This window comes from Nasonia vitripennis (assembly GCF_009193385.2).
Source record: "Nasonia vitripennis strain AsymCx chromosome 2 unlocalized genomic scaffold, Nvit_psr_1.1 chr2_random0004, whole genome shotgun sequence".
Lineage (NCBI taxonomy): Eukaryota > Metazoa > Arthropoda > Insecta > Hymenoptera > Pteromalidae > Nasonia > Nasonia vitripennis.
The window spans coordinates 912,259-926,622 of NW_022279610.1; the positions used below are offsets into that span (position 1 = coordinate 912,259).

Consider the following 14,364-nt stretch of genomic DNA (forward strand, 5'->3'; position numbering starts at 1 on the left):
TTCACACACACACACAAACTTAGTCCGCACTTAGCGGATGCACCACTACTTTCGCTGCGAATAAAATTGCATCCGTCAGGACTTCCGAGTCCAGGCTAAACTGTCTAAGTGCATCCCTCATTTCTGCCATTGCGTTTTGGGCCCCTAATTCCTTGAAAATAGAAGCGGTCTTGCCTTCTTAAACTTCTATGATAGCTTTTAATTTGCCTACTCTATCGCGTAGATCAAATAGCTCGCGTTCTAGGACCTCCGCCTGCTCAGCTAATAGCGTCGCTGTTTGGCGCGTATCGTCGGCTATGAGTTTAATCGACGCCTGAATTTCTCTCTTGTTGTCTTCATCTAGGGTCCCGCATAAAAACTGATGGATGGAACCGACGAAGGGGAGTAGAGATCGGCGGGCGCCTAGAACCGCACGCTTGTACGACGTTGGAAGCTGAATTCACCAAGACTGCGCTCGCTCGGAAGTATGGACGCAAATCCGTCTTGTGAATGATCTTCCAGTCTGTGCTGGACGTCGCTAGCGGCGCGATCTTTTCTGTGATCAAGCCTAAATTTTCTTTCAATAAGTAGATTGGCTGGTTGCGGTTCCTTTCGGCACTGCTGTCGTTTTCCATATGGGCGCGGGTACTGATAGCTCTGAAAAACGAAGGATGTTTTTGCCCGATCTTATTTGGAAAAATAAATGTGCCGCTTGGCTCGCCGGGCTGTTTTGATGGTTTCTCCGTTTTTTTTTGTTTGGGTCTTTAAAAAATTTTTGCGTGGCACCGCGCACGCCCGGTGCCGCGCAAAAAAAAACAGTACAAAAAACGACTATTCCTCGGGCTGTTCGTCCAAGCTTTCCAACCTAGCCGCGAGTTCACTCGGCCGGTGAATTTTATCAATGTGTACGGTTTTTACTACTTGACCGTTTCGGATTTTTACGTTGTTCTTTACTCGGTTGACTCGAAGAGGCCCTGGTATTCGGTAGCAAATTTACCCTTTTTGGGTTCTTTTAACAAGAATACCAATTCACCCTCCCGGAAATGTTTTATGTTTAGCTTTCGGTCGTAATAATGTTTTGACCTGTACTTTGACTGAACAAGGTTCATCGCCGCCGTAGTTTGGAGTAAGGTTAAATTCGACGTCATATTATCTACATATACGTTGTAGGATAATACATCTCCAGCACGAGGAAAGCTCGATAGAGTACGCGGCTTAAAGCAAAAGAGCAACTCATGCGGCGAGTAACGAGTACTTGGTCTCGTTACTCGCGCTCGGTAGAGTTGTATGCGTGCTAGAATTATGCAGTCCACTCATCCCACCTGTCGATTTTCTTTACGTATTTACGTAAGTATTCGGTGAGAGTGTAGTGCATCCGCTCTATGGACCCATTTGACTGCGGATGGTATGCCGTCGTGCTGAATTTTTCTATACCGAAAATTGCAGCAAGTTTTTCGAATACTTTATTTTGGAAATGGGTCCCCTGATCAGTTACGATGGTGGCTGGTGGCCCAAACACGCATATAACCTTTTCAGTCAATACTCGCGCTACTTCGTTCGCGTTAGCGAACCGTGTTGGAGTAAGGATTATGTATTTACTGAGCATATCCTGAATTGATAAAATATATTAATTTCCCCTGTCCGACGCGCCGCGACGCCTCCAGGGGCCTGTAAAAATCCATGGAAATCTGGTCAAAAGGCATGGCCGGAGTATTGCTAATTAGCATTGGCAACCTGGTTTTTATACGTACTAGCTTGTTAGTCATGCAAGTCGGACAGCTGCCTCATGGTATTGCTTGATTACTTTATAGTGCAAGTTCACCGGTGGTACTGGCAAGTTAGTCTTTATACAGTACGGCGACTATTTCCTCGTTTGCGAATATATTATCGAATAACAGGATGCATTTGTCCCATTCGGTCTGAGTTAGCATTTCGAGATCGCAGATTATAGCGAAGCTGCTAATGTTTTTTGCCCTTAGCACGTTTTTGAGCGTGCGTAAGCATTTACGGATTTCCGCTTTTAGCGGTTGGATGTCTATGTGCGCTTTGATGTATACGCCTACTAGAACCAATTCTTGGCACGATGTTACGTTTATTTCTCCGACTTTAAATCCTCTATTTAGCAATTCATCGCTCTTTAGATAGCCCCTTTCGATGAGGGATCTCTGGACTTCAGTCCCTAAATAGTCGTCCGCCGAGACCAAATATACCATATTCCCGCTATACCGATATGGATGTACGTTGTAGGATTTTAAGTGTACAAACGGCGGTATCACATGCCCGTTGGCTATCGCCTATGGTGGTTTCTCGTGCGGCGGTCTCGCTTTTGCGACAACGCATTGCTTAAGTTTGTTGCTGCTGTCGAGTGCGTCCTTGATCGCGGCAGCCGCAATCGCGTCGGTGCGCCCATCGCCCCTGTTATTAGCGCCGATGTCACATACCGAGGCAACTGCTGCACTTGGCTGCAGCTGACCGTGTGGGCTCTGCCTGGTTGGCGACTCATTGAACTCTGGTGCAGGATACACCTCGTCATCGGTTGGGCTTCGCTGAGGACTGTCAGCGGGAGATGGACACGCGCTACTTAGTTGATCGCCGTGATTGTTTGGACATACTCCTGGTGATGGTTCAACAGGCGTTTGATTATAAATCGATTCTTGATCGCTTCCGCAGCGTTTGCCGTTTTCACTATTTTTGGGCTCGCGAGTTTTGCTTCGATTGTCTATCTCCCATTCTTTAGATTTTCAGTTTCGTTTTCTTCTGAGCACTGGAGAGCGTGGCATCTCCTCATCGCTGTCGCCCGAAGGCGAAGGCGCGCGTCGTATCTCGGGTAATTTCGCGGTACGTTGCCGAGCCTTCACGCGGTCGTATGGCGTAAAGTGTAGTCTCGGTACATTTAAATGTGCCACGTCGGTAGCGCTGTCCACTACGATATGGCAGAAAATACGTTTGCTCTGAGTTACATCGTAATGTATGCACACGTTTATTTTAAAGGCATGCGCGAAGAGGAACGCGCAGTCGATGTTTCCGTATTCGGACTCAGAGCGCAAAATCCTTTCAGTTTCGGCCAGCTCTCCACAGGCGTGAAGCATTGGCGACTCGAGGAGGAGCTCTCTTAACTCAGTCGCTGATAGATGCAACTTTGCTATTTTTATTAGGGAGAAGAACAGGCAATTGCCGACGGGAAAATTTGGAATGTCGTCCGAGCGCACCAACTCGACCAGTGATTCTGCACAACGGTTTTTACGTATATGTGCTTGTATCAATACGTTCCCTGAGCTGGCCGAGGAGTTCTCGTCCGATGGTTCCGGCTTTCTTTCATAATTCCTAGGTACCCCTTCGAAGCTTTCGACTGGGCCGACACCCTCGTAATCTGAGAGTGTGCTGGAATTCGCGGTACCGATGGCTTGGGATTTGAGCTGCTCGGTAGGAGTCGTACTTTTCTCTTTTCCGGGGCCGAGTTTTTTTTTATCGAGAGCTGCTGGGCCAGCGTTCAGCTTATCTTTGATGTTATTAAAGTTTCCTGAGCAGCCCCCGGTTCTTGGCTCACTGCAGCTCGGAGCGACGGTTGATTGCCGCTCGTGCACCAAAATCTGTACGCCGTTTTTCCCATTAACCACCTGTCCTTCTACGGTGATCGCCAGTTTTTGCTTGGTATCGTCACTTCCCCATGGCCATCTTGCTGTCATATTAGATACCTTCTTAGTGCCTAACAGCGAGAATGCTGGGCGTCGAGGCAATGCTCGAAGGTGAACTTTAAGAACTGGTTCTTTCGACATGAGTTCTCGCAATTTGTTGAACGCGATCTCTTGTTCCTTGCCCCAGATAAATTCTGCATCTTTTTGTAGGAGCAAGCACAGACGTCTAGCGATTTTGGCGAAGTCCTTAATGACCTGTCGATAATAACTGAACAGGCCAACCACCTGCTTCAGTTTCTTCGCGTCAGTTGGTACTGGATATTTAGCCATCGCCCGTGTTTTCTCGGGATCGGTGCGAATATTTTTTGGACTCGACTGTCATATTGGCCTCGAGCAGTCGCTCTAACACTCGGCGCAGCCTTTCTTTGTGTTCATCCAGTGTCTCGCTAAAGACCATGAGGTCGTAGATATATATCTCGACTTCCTCGCCTTGCAAGGCCAATGACATTGCTTTCGTAAATGTTATAGTCGCCTTCTTCAGGCCCATAGCCATTCTGCTGAACTGTAGCAGCTGATTGTCATGTCTACCGTCAGGAGCGTAGAAAGCGGTCAAATGGGCCGATTCTGGGTCCATTTCGATCTGATGATACCCTTGCTTTAGATCCATCACGGTAATGTAGTTATCTACGGCCAAATGTTCCAAAATATCGATCGTGAAAGGTAGAGGGTGACAACTGCCTTCTGTTTCTTCATTGAGCGCTCTAAAATCTGTCACTAGGCGGAAACGCTTGTTTCCCTGTGCGTTGGGCTTTTTTGGCACGATCCATAGTGACGACGAATAGTTAGAATTTGAGGGCACGACGATCCCTTGCTTGCGGAGCTTTTCTAGCTCTCTGAGCATGTTTTCTTTTAGGGCTGGCGGAAATCGAAATGTTCACAAGCACTGCTTTTGTAGCTTGATAGCTATGTTCGAGTTATATTTTTTCTTACGCACGAGGTCGAAGGATAACATTCCAAAGTCCGTATACTGCTTATCGTTCTTTCTTTTATTTATTTCGGTAACGGATTAATTTAAATCGATTTGCAAGTGTCGTTTTTCGGGGCCTCGCTAAGGGATGCCAGGTGTAACGGGTGATGACGGGGTCCTGCCCCAAAGACAACGACTGACCTTGTTCTAGTGAACTTTATTGCAGGTTGTGTGCTCTGCTCGCGAGCTCTGCCGCCGATTAACTGCCCGCTCTGCCGTCGACGCGGCTCGTCGACGGTTAGCGGTCGCACGCGCGATGGTGCAACCCGATGCACCTTTGCCCGTGCGAACTCTCCGAGTCCGCGGTTCTCTGCTGACGGTGCATTGCCTGCGCCATCGGCAGCGGCGACCCGAGCCGTCGCCGGAGAGCCTGGAGCTCGTCCGTGACAGCACATAAGGATCTTCGGAGGAATAGGTACAGACAAACCACATAGAATACAATCTCTTGCATAATAGAGTAAAATTAGAGATACGCAATGCGAAGCACAATTTCTACCATGCGAAACTTACCAGCTGTCGCAGCGCAAAAGAAATGTAAAAGCATATCGAAGAAATGGGCCTCAAAACTAGTGCACGCTTTAATTGCGATCTCATCGCCACGCCCGAAGACTTTAATCAGCATTTTATCGGCTCCGACGCGCCACCTGTTTTGTACAACGCGCACAGGGATATAGACAATCTATTTGATTTTGGACACGTAGAGGAAGAAAGAAGAAGAGGAATTGGAAGCGTTTCGTGCGACTCGGTCTAACGCGCTGGGTCCTGATGCTTTTCCGCTGAAATTTCTCAAGCAGTGTCTCCTGCATATTATGCCCGCACTCATTAACATCTTCGACACATTATTTTAAACAGGCATCTTTTCGCTTTTTTGGAAGCGTGCGATTATGTTGCCACTGCCAAAAATAACTCAACTGTTAGACATGGATGACTTCAGGCCTATCAGCCTACTATGTGCACCGTCCAAGATTCTGGAGTTTATAGCTTGCAAGAAAATCAATGTATTTTATCGAGCAGAGATCTTCTTAATCCCTTTCAGTCAGGCTTCCGCAAGGGGTATAGTACATCGGGTACAAGGGGTATAGTATATTCGGCTTTGGTTGCGGTAGCCGATGACATTCTCCAGGGCATCGATGAAAAAAAGATCACCCTGCTCGTCTTAGTGGACCAATCACGAGCATTTGACTTAGTCAATATCCGACTGCTCGTGAACAAACTGCAAGCGTTCGGTTTTTCCAACTCGGCGTGCGACTGGGTACACTCTTTCCTATCTGGTCGCACTTGGAACGTCAAGGGCAGCTCGGGAGAGATGTCTAATCCGCTCCCTAGACTATGTGGGGTTTCGTAAGACTCACTTCTGGGCTCACTACTTTTTACGCTATACATCAACGATCTACTCGAGGTATGCAATAGCAGCAAATAACATCTCTACACCGACGATTTTTGCTTCTATGTTCAAAGAAAAATCTAAGATGCTAGGAACCTTGTCCTGGAGGCAAACCAGATACTGGTTAACATCTCTGCTTAGGCGACAGCTAATGGACTCCGTGTTAATAGCGCTAAAACGAAAGCTATCACGTTTGGTTTACGCGGTTTTGACAACAGGATGACAGCCCAGAATCTACCATCTATCTCTGTAGATGTCCAAGTCATCACCCCCAGCGAATCGCTCAAGCTTCTTGGCGTCACCCTCGACAGTTGTTTGACTTGGAGACAGAAGTGCATTTCAACTTGCAACAAATGCTTTGCCTGACTCGGTAGATTACGCAGATGTGGCTACTTCCTTCCGCGTAGTACGAAGCTAGCTTTAGTAAAGAATCTGATCTTCCCCTATTTTGATTACTGCGCTTCATTATTTGACGGCCTGTCTAAGGAGCTGACTGTTAAGCTGGAGAGATGCCTCAACGCTGCTTTGCGTTTTGTGGAGGGAATCAAGAAGTCTAACCATATTACACCGATGTACATCAAGTACGACGTCCTCTCATACAGCGGAGGACGAGATTATATAGCCCAATCCCTCTTAGCAACAGTGCTCAGTACTTCCACGTCTTCTTGTCTGCATGATAAATTATCACTCCGGCAGCGCTCGCAAATACGACATCATGCTAAAGACCAGCGCCATCGATTGCTACAAGCACTCATTTAGAGTAGGGGTGGCCAGGTGGAACAAGCCTCTACATGACCTACGATAGCTGCATACAAAAATATGCTTTATGCATTGTCTACGGGAGTATTGTGCTACCATCAATCGAAGACTTCAGCGTTCATAGGGTTTCTCTTAGCTTAATTGTTTGTGTATCTATTTATTTATTTAATTATTTTTGCTCTTATTTTACCTTTTTATCATGATACTAGCTATGGTCACTTCACTCGCTAACGCTCGCTCAGTTGCGTTCTGATAGAGACTCGGTTCAAAATTACATTCTGTAACGCTTCGCATCCCAGCACAGGTGCGCGACTCCTTGCGCCTCAATGCACCCAAATTTATTTATTATATTGCGGATTCGCCGCAGTCGCCATACGTTTAGAGGAACGTGGGGAGAAAGGAAAAAAGAACAACTCTTTATTATCTAGAATATTCTCTATATTTCACCCAGTCGTTCCTTACAACGTGGTGGTTTACGTGCCTTCCGCGCAATACAGCCACGCAGGGCGTATGCGCCACTCTCACTTGCGCCGTCCCGGTGCTCTTACCTAAACCGCGCGCAACGTACCCTAGCCTCTCTTCGCGTCTTACGGGCAGCCAACCCAGCGCTCGGCCTAGTCGAACCGCACCAGCAGAGACCTTCAAGCAGAGATTCACCTGGAATCATCAAAGAAGAAAGTAAGTCTTTGAAATTCCTTATTCTCCTATTTTTACTCTATCCTTAAATACGACTTATCTGAAAGAAAAATGGCTCAGAATCAAGCCACAAATCAAATCTCAGTAGAGCAATTTGAATTGAGATTAACTATATTGCGCGACGCGATACCAATTTATGAAGGAGGAACAAAGCTCCTCCCTCACTTTCTCCAAACAAGCGAGAAATTTGTTGAAAATTTAATCACTACGGAAGAAGCGTTAAATACAGCATTATTTGCGTTAATTAAATCAAGAATTCGCGGAGAAGCTTTGAATTTAATAGTCGCGAAAATCCAGCAACATGGAACGAACGTAAAAATCTCCTAATAAACAGATATAGTGATCCTAGCTCGTAGGACTTGCTATTTAATAACGTAAAGGATATAGTGATTGCAAAGTTTAACGGTGAAAATATAAATGCGAGTGTTTGGATAAGGTTATTTGTGCAGGAGTGTGATAGAATGGGAATTGCCCAAAATAAATATGCTGAAGTATTAAGATTATTTTTAGAAAAATCTGCATTAGATTGGTATAATGTATTTGTAAAGCAAAACTCTTTGTTAAATTGGGAGGCATGGAATAATGCATATATTGACACTTTCTCTGCACAGTCCTGGACAGACATATCGTATGCCTATAATTTTAAGTTTTATAATGGTTCGTTATTTGAATATGCGTTAAAGAAAAGAAAATTATTGTTAGAAGTGGATGACAGCTTGTCTATAAACACACAGATAAGCATGATTGTGATTAGCTTACCAAATTTTATCCAAAATAAGTTAGATAGGAAAGTTATTATAAATATAGAAAATTTAATGGCGAAATTAAAACAATTAGGTAAAATCAACGACTCGAAAAATGATAATTTCAACAAGAGAATTGGAAGTGAAAAAAGACCATGTAGTATTTGTGATAATTTAGGTTTTAAAAATAGATTTCATTTAGAAAGTGTATGCCGCAATAAAGATAGGAAAATTAAACAATTAAAAAATGAAAACATTAAGATTACAAATCATAATGAAATACAGGAAATAGTAGCAAGTCATGAAGAGGCAAAAAACGAATAGTTCTCCCACTTATTAAAGTAAAGATTTTTGCAAACGGATGTCCAGCAATTGGTCTATATGATTCTGGTTCCAATATTTCTTTGGTTAGTAGTGCATTTTTGAATGATAAAAGAAATATTAAACAAATAACAAGTGGGAGAGATACTATTAAGGGCTTAGCTTAGAATGGCGAAAACGGAAGGCGTTGTAATATTGAGGATTAGAATTTGTAATTTAGAAGAGAATTTTCAGTTTTTCATTGTTAAAGAAGGTGTAATCGATTGTGAATTTCTATTAGGATTAGATTTAATAAAAAAATTCAAGCTTTGTCAAAATGAAAATCTGATTATATCACAGAAACAAGAAAAAACAAATTTTGATAAGCAAAATAATATTAGTGAATTAAATACTAATAAAATGGAGAATATTATTAAAAAATATGAGATAATTTTTGCTAAGTCAAAGTTTGATATAGGAACAGTAAAAGATTACGAAGCCACAGTGAAACTGACAGAAAATAGATATATTTCAATGAAACCGTATAAATGCTCTTTTGAAGACAAACTAGAAATTGAGAAACAAGTGAGTGAGTTGTTAAAAGCGGGCGTAATAGAGGAGTCAAGCAGTTCTTTTGCAGCTCCTGTAACCATGGTTTTCAAGAAAGAAGAAAAAAAATCACGCTTGTGCGTTGATCTTACAGGGTTGAACAAAATAGTAGTTCCAGAAAGTCAACCTTTTCCAAAGATAGATGATCTTAGTGTACATGTCAGAAACTGTAAGTTTTTTTCAAAATTGGATATAAATTCGGCGTTTTGGTCGATTCCGATACGTAAAAAGGATAGATATAAGTTGGCTTTTGTGACTCATCATAGAAACTGGCAGTGGAACTGTTTGCCTTTTGGTTTGAAAACTGCTCCTGCTATTTTTCAAAGAGTTTTAGCAGGTGTGATAAGAAAATATAAACTAGATCCTTTTACAGTAAATTATATAGATGATATATTGGTGTTTTCTAAGAATTATGAAGAGCATGTAGAGCATGTAGAGCGAGTACTGCAAACAATATATGAACAAGGCTTTAAATTAAATAAAAATAAATGTCAAATTGCTCAAGAAAAGATAACGTATTTGGGTCACGAAATTGGAAACAATATAATTAAACCACTGAATGATAATTTAGTGGCTATCAAGAAGTTTCCTACACCTAAAACAAAAAAAAAACAAGTTAGACAGTTCTTAGGTAAGATTAATTTTTATTTAGAGTTTATACCAAATCATGCTGCTTTACTGGATCCTTTGAGAAATTTGTTGAGGAAAAATGTGTTATTCGAATGGTCTGAAGAGTGTAAGAATAGTTTTAACTCGACAAAAGATTATTTATGTACATCACCTGCCTTGGCAATTTTTGATCCAGAGGCACCAATATTCATCTTTACTGATGCAAGTGTTGAAGGAGTTGGAGCAATATTGAAGCAGCCACAAGAAGATAATTCTTTGAAGTCGGTGTTTTTCTTTTCTAGAAAGTTGACAGAGGCTCAGAAAAAGAAGAAAGCTATTTTTATAGAATGTTTAGCTATTAAAGAGGCCATTTTATATTGGCAATTCCATTTGATAGGAAAAAAATTTATTGTATTTACGGACCATAGACCATTGGAAAAATTTAATATAAAAAAAAAGTAATGATGTGGAACTATTGCAGATTTTGAATTACATCTCACAATTTAATTTTGAAATTGTATATAATCCTGGTAAAGATAATATTGAAGCTGATTGTTTGTCTAGAAATCCGGTTTTGAAATCACATGAGGATACAGATAATGATTCTACGATCAAAACTTCAAATTTATTGAAACTAAACGATATCAAAGAAAATCAAAAATTGTTAAAAGTTGATGAAAAATGCATTATTAAAGATGATATAATTTATAAAATTTTAAATGATAGAGAGAAAATATGGATTACTGAAGAATTTGGAAAATCTCTTATCAGAGATGTACATGTTGATCAGGGTCATATAGGCACAAAACAGTTAATTCTAACCTTTGGGCAAACATTTTATTTTAAAAATATGTATAAGCACATAAGGTTAACTTGTAGATCTTGTGAAACTTGCATTAAAAATAAATCAAGAATAGGTTGTTTTAAAGCACCTTTATCTCAACTTGGTTCAGCAAAGGAACCTCTTGAAATAGTGTCCCTAGACACAATAGGAGGTTTCAAAGGTAATAAAAGTAAAAAGAAATATCTACATTTGGTGGTGGATCATTTTACAAGATTTGCTTACGTAATAACTTCAAAAACCCAAGTTGCAAATGTTTTTATAAATTTAATTAAGAAAGTAGAAAATGATGGAAGTATTAAATTGGTGTTAACAGATCAATATCCTGGTATAAATTCAGCACAGTTTAAGCAATAATTAAATAAAAAGAAGATAGCATTGGTGTTTACAGCAGTGGATTGTGCGTTTTCTAATGGATTAAATGAAAGGACAAATCAGACTTTGGTAAACAGAATACGATGTAAAATTTACGAGAATAGAAATAAATCATGGCCTCAGGTAGCAGAGGAATGTGTAAAGGATTATAACAATACAATTCACAGTTCAACTAGATTTACTCCTAATTATTTGCTGACAGGACTAAACAACTCATTCTTACCCGATGAATTAAATGACAACAATTTGACAAATTTGGAAGACAGTAGAAAAATAGCTTTTAGGAAATCAAAAGAAATTCACAATCAGAATGAAGAATATTATGATAAAAATGTAAAATAGATAGATTATAAGGTAGGAGATTTAGTTTATGTACAAAGCGCTAATAAATTGAATAAAGATAAAATAGATCCAATTAGAGTAGGTCCTTTTAAAATCAAAGAGAAAATTTCTGATGTAATGTTTTTGTTAGATGGTAGATTTAGAAAAAATGAGTCAAATATTTTTCATGCTAGTAAGCTTGTTCCTTACTCCGATGGAGTGCACCTTCGGTCATTGAATGGGGGGATGTAAGCTTAATGGGTTACCAAGCTTGGCTTTGTTACTTGTTGACATGTGAGTGAGAGCCAGTATGTAATAAGACTCCGAGCCGTTAGGATCGTTATAAGTGAGGTTATTGAAACTGATATACTAAAAGGTTTGCTATCGGCAATTGTATAGATTCAGGTTAGTCTTAAGTCTATACGTTTACTGTAATATTTTTAGCCTTTACTAATTTGTACATATTGTTTAAAACAGTTGTTTATACTACATCATACAAGTGTTGATTTCTAACCCAAAACTCCACTCCAATGAATTTCCTTGAGCAGTGGCCTTATACATATACGGGAAAAAATTTACAATCGAAACAGATCATGAGCCGCTTACTTGGTTCTGGTCATTAAAAACACCAAATTCACATTTGATTCGATGGACAATAAAATTGGAAGAATATAACTACGATATTAAATACAAAAAAGGATGTGAAAATTATGTGGCTGACGCCCTGAGCAGAATAGAAATTAATAATCAAGAAAAGGGTAACGACTCACTTGAAATGGTTCCCCAAGCCTCAGATATAACAGCACACCGAATCGAGGAAGTGGACAAAGACATCAGCGACGATCTGGAAACGGCCCACACTGCTGAGGAAGATTCAGTATTTTCATTGCCTATAACAGACAAAAATATTCATACATTTAATTACAGTATTATAATAAAATCAGAAAGGGATTACGGTGTAAAAATAAATGAAGATAAGCTCAAGATTCAGTATATCGTAAAGATTAATAAGGATGAGACACAATTGTTAAAATTTCTAAATGAAAATATAAAACCAAATAAACAATACGGTATTTACTACATTACAAATTAAGAATTTGGAAATTATCGCTTACCGAGTGCTTTCGAGGCACAAAATAACTCATTTTTTTTAAAAATCCCCTTTTTCATTTTATCTACCGAACAAAGCAATCGATCCCAAGCACCAAACAAGAAAAAGTAGGTAATTTTATTCTTTTTCAAATGCATTATAGCTGAATTGTTTGTAACAATAGGATGATTGAAAAAACGAAAAATAGTGTTTTTCAACAATCAAAAAATGGCCATAAAAAAATATAGATAAGAAAAAAATTAACTGTTTTTCCCAAATTCAGAATCCAAAAATATATGTGTCAAATTTTATTGTTATTGACAAATTAGTTCCAGAAATATTACGATATACACACACACATCGACACACACACACACATCCATACGGGCATTTTCTAAAGACACTTGATTTGAACTTCTAACACACTAAAAAGTATTTTCCACAAATTTTGAAGAAACTCAAAATTTTACTATTACAAAGCTTCCTCTAGGAGGAAGCAATAAAATAAGATTAATTAAAGATTTTTTTTATTTACAGTTATAATATAATGTAAATTGTGAGATTATAACAATCATAACATTGATAGTCTGTACTAAAATGTAATACATAATTCCATATTTACTTTTATATTAAATGATAACGATATCTTAAATCCCTAACGAAAGAAAAATGAAAACAACTAAAAAAAACAGTAATCTGATATCAGATGATATCAGATGACAGTAATCTTTTGTTGTCTTCAGTTTTATTTAGTTTGCTAAATTCTTCAGTTGGATTTTTTCGGGTGTAAAATTTTACAATTTAGAAAATAAATAAAAAAGGAAAACAACAGACAATAACTAATAATAAGTGATAATAGTTTTTTCACGGTTTAAAACAGTTTTCTTAATTTTATAATTGCTGTCTTCTACGTTCACTAGTTTGTTCCCAATCAAAACAGCTATCTTCGGATTTCTACACATTTTTCTTAACTTTTTTAAAAACACGCCTTTAATAACATCAAAAAAATTAACTTTCTAAAAAGTAAAAGGTAAGGCGAGTTTGACATGTTCCGTAAAGAAATAACAGATAAAAAGAACTGAGATAAATCAACCAAAGTCCAGTTCATTATATTTAATCATAATTAAGCAAACAAATTTTTTTTGGTTACTAAAGGGCTTACTTAACTTAAAGTCAAGTTATATACTAATCAGTTACAAAAACTTTTAAGATACTTATTACGTAACTTGCTATGACCGTTTCATTTTGTTTATTAGTGAACAACTAAAATTTTCCTTTTATGTATTAGAACGTCATAAAAACACCACAAGTACAATGAAACGGTCATGGCAAGTTACGTAGTAACTTTAAGTTAAGTAAGCCCTTTATTGACCAAAAAAAATTTGCAGCTTCATTATAATTAAATATAATAAACTGGACTTTAGTTGATTTATCTCTTTTTTATCTGTTATTTTGTTGCGCAATATATTAAACTCGCCTTACCTTTTACTTCTTTCAAAGTTAACTTTTTTAAAATTTCAGTCCTTTTTAGTAATTTTTTTTAAGTATTTTATATTTCTCCTAAAAATAAAATATAAGCATCTTTAGTACCTTTTGACTACGGTTTTTTTATCACTAACATGAAATCACTGATTCTTCTGATACACCACCCTCGAATGATTTGTACACCTAGACACCAAAACCCAGTGCAAAGTACCTAGACCTCGACATCGGCCACCCTGTACACCTAGACGCTGTCCCCGTATGATTCATTTACCTAGACACCAAATACCACGAAGCGCACTACCTAGACTTCGTCATCGGACACCCTGTAAACCTAAACACCGCGTTCAAATGATTTTTACACCCAGACACCAAAATCCACGGTGCGAACCACCTGAACATCGTCATCGGCCACCCCGTACACTTAGACACCGCCTTCGAATTATTTCTACACCTAGACACTAAAAACTACATGTGAGAGAGTATGCGGAAAACTGATGAGAAAGCAATATCC

At 39.3% G+C, this 14,364-nt stretch overlaps 2 protein-coding genes across 2 annotated transcripts in view; one reads left to right on the forward strand and one right to left on the reverse strand.

Moving 5' to 3' along the window:
* Nucleotides 1-14,364, reverse strand: part of LOC107981889 — a 1,212,633-nt gene that overhangs the window by 845,047 nt on the left and 353,222 nt on the right. The window contains exon 5 of the mRNA XM_031924057.2: nt 12,049-12,168. The gene's annotated coding sequence lies outside the window, so the exon portion shown is untranslated. The remainder of the gene's footprint in view (nt 1-12,048; nt 12,169-14,364) is intronic.
* LOC100679390 (pleckstrin homology domain-containing family J member 1) overlaps nt 1-14,364 on the forward strand; it is a 152,474-nt gene that overhangs the window by 102,512 nt on the left and 35,598 nt on the right. The window lies entirely within an intron of this gene.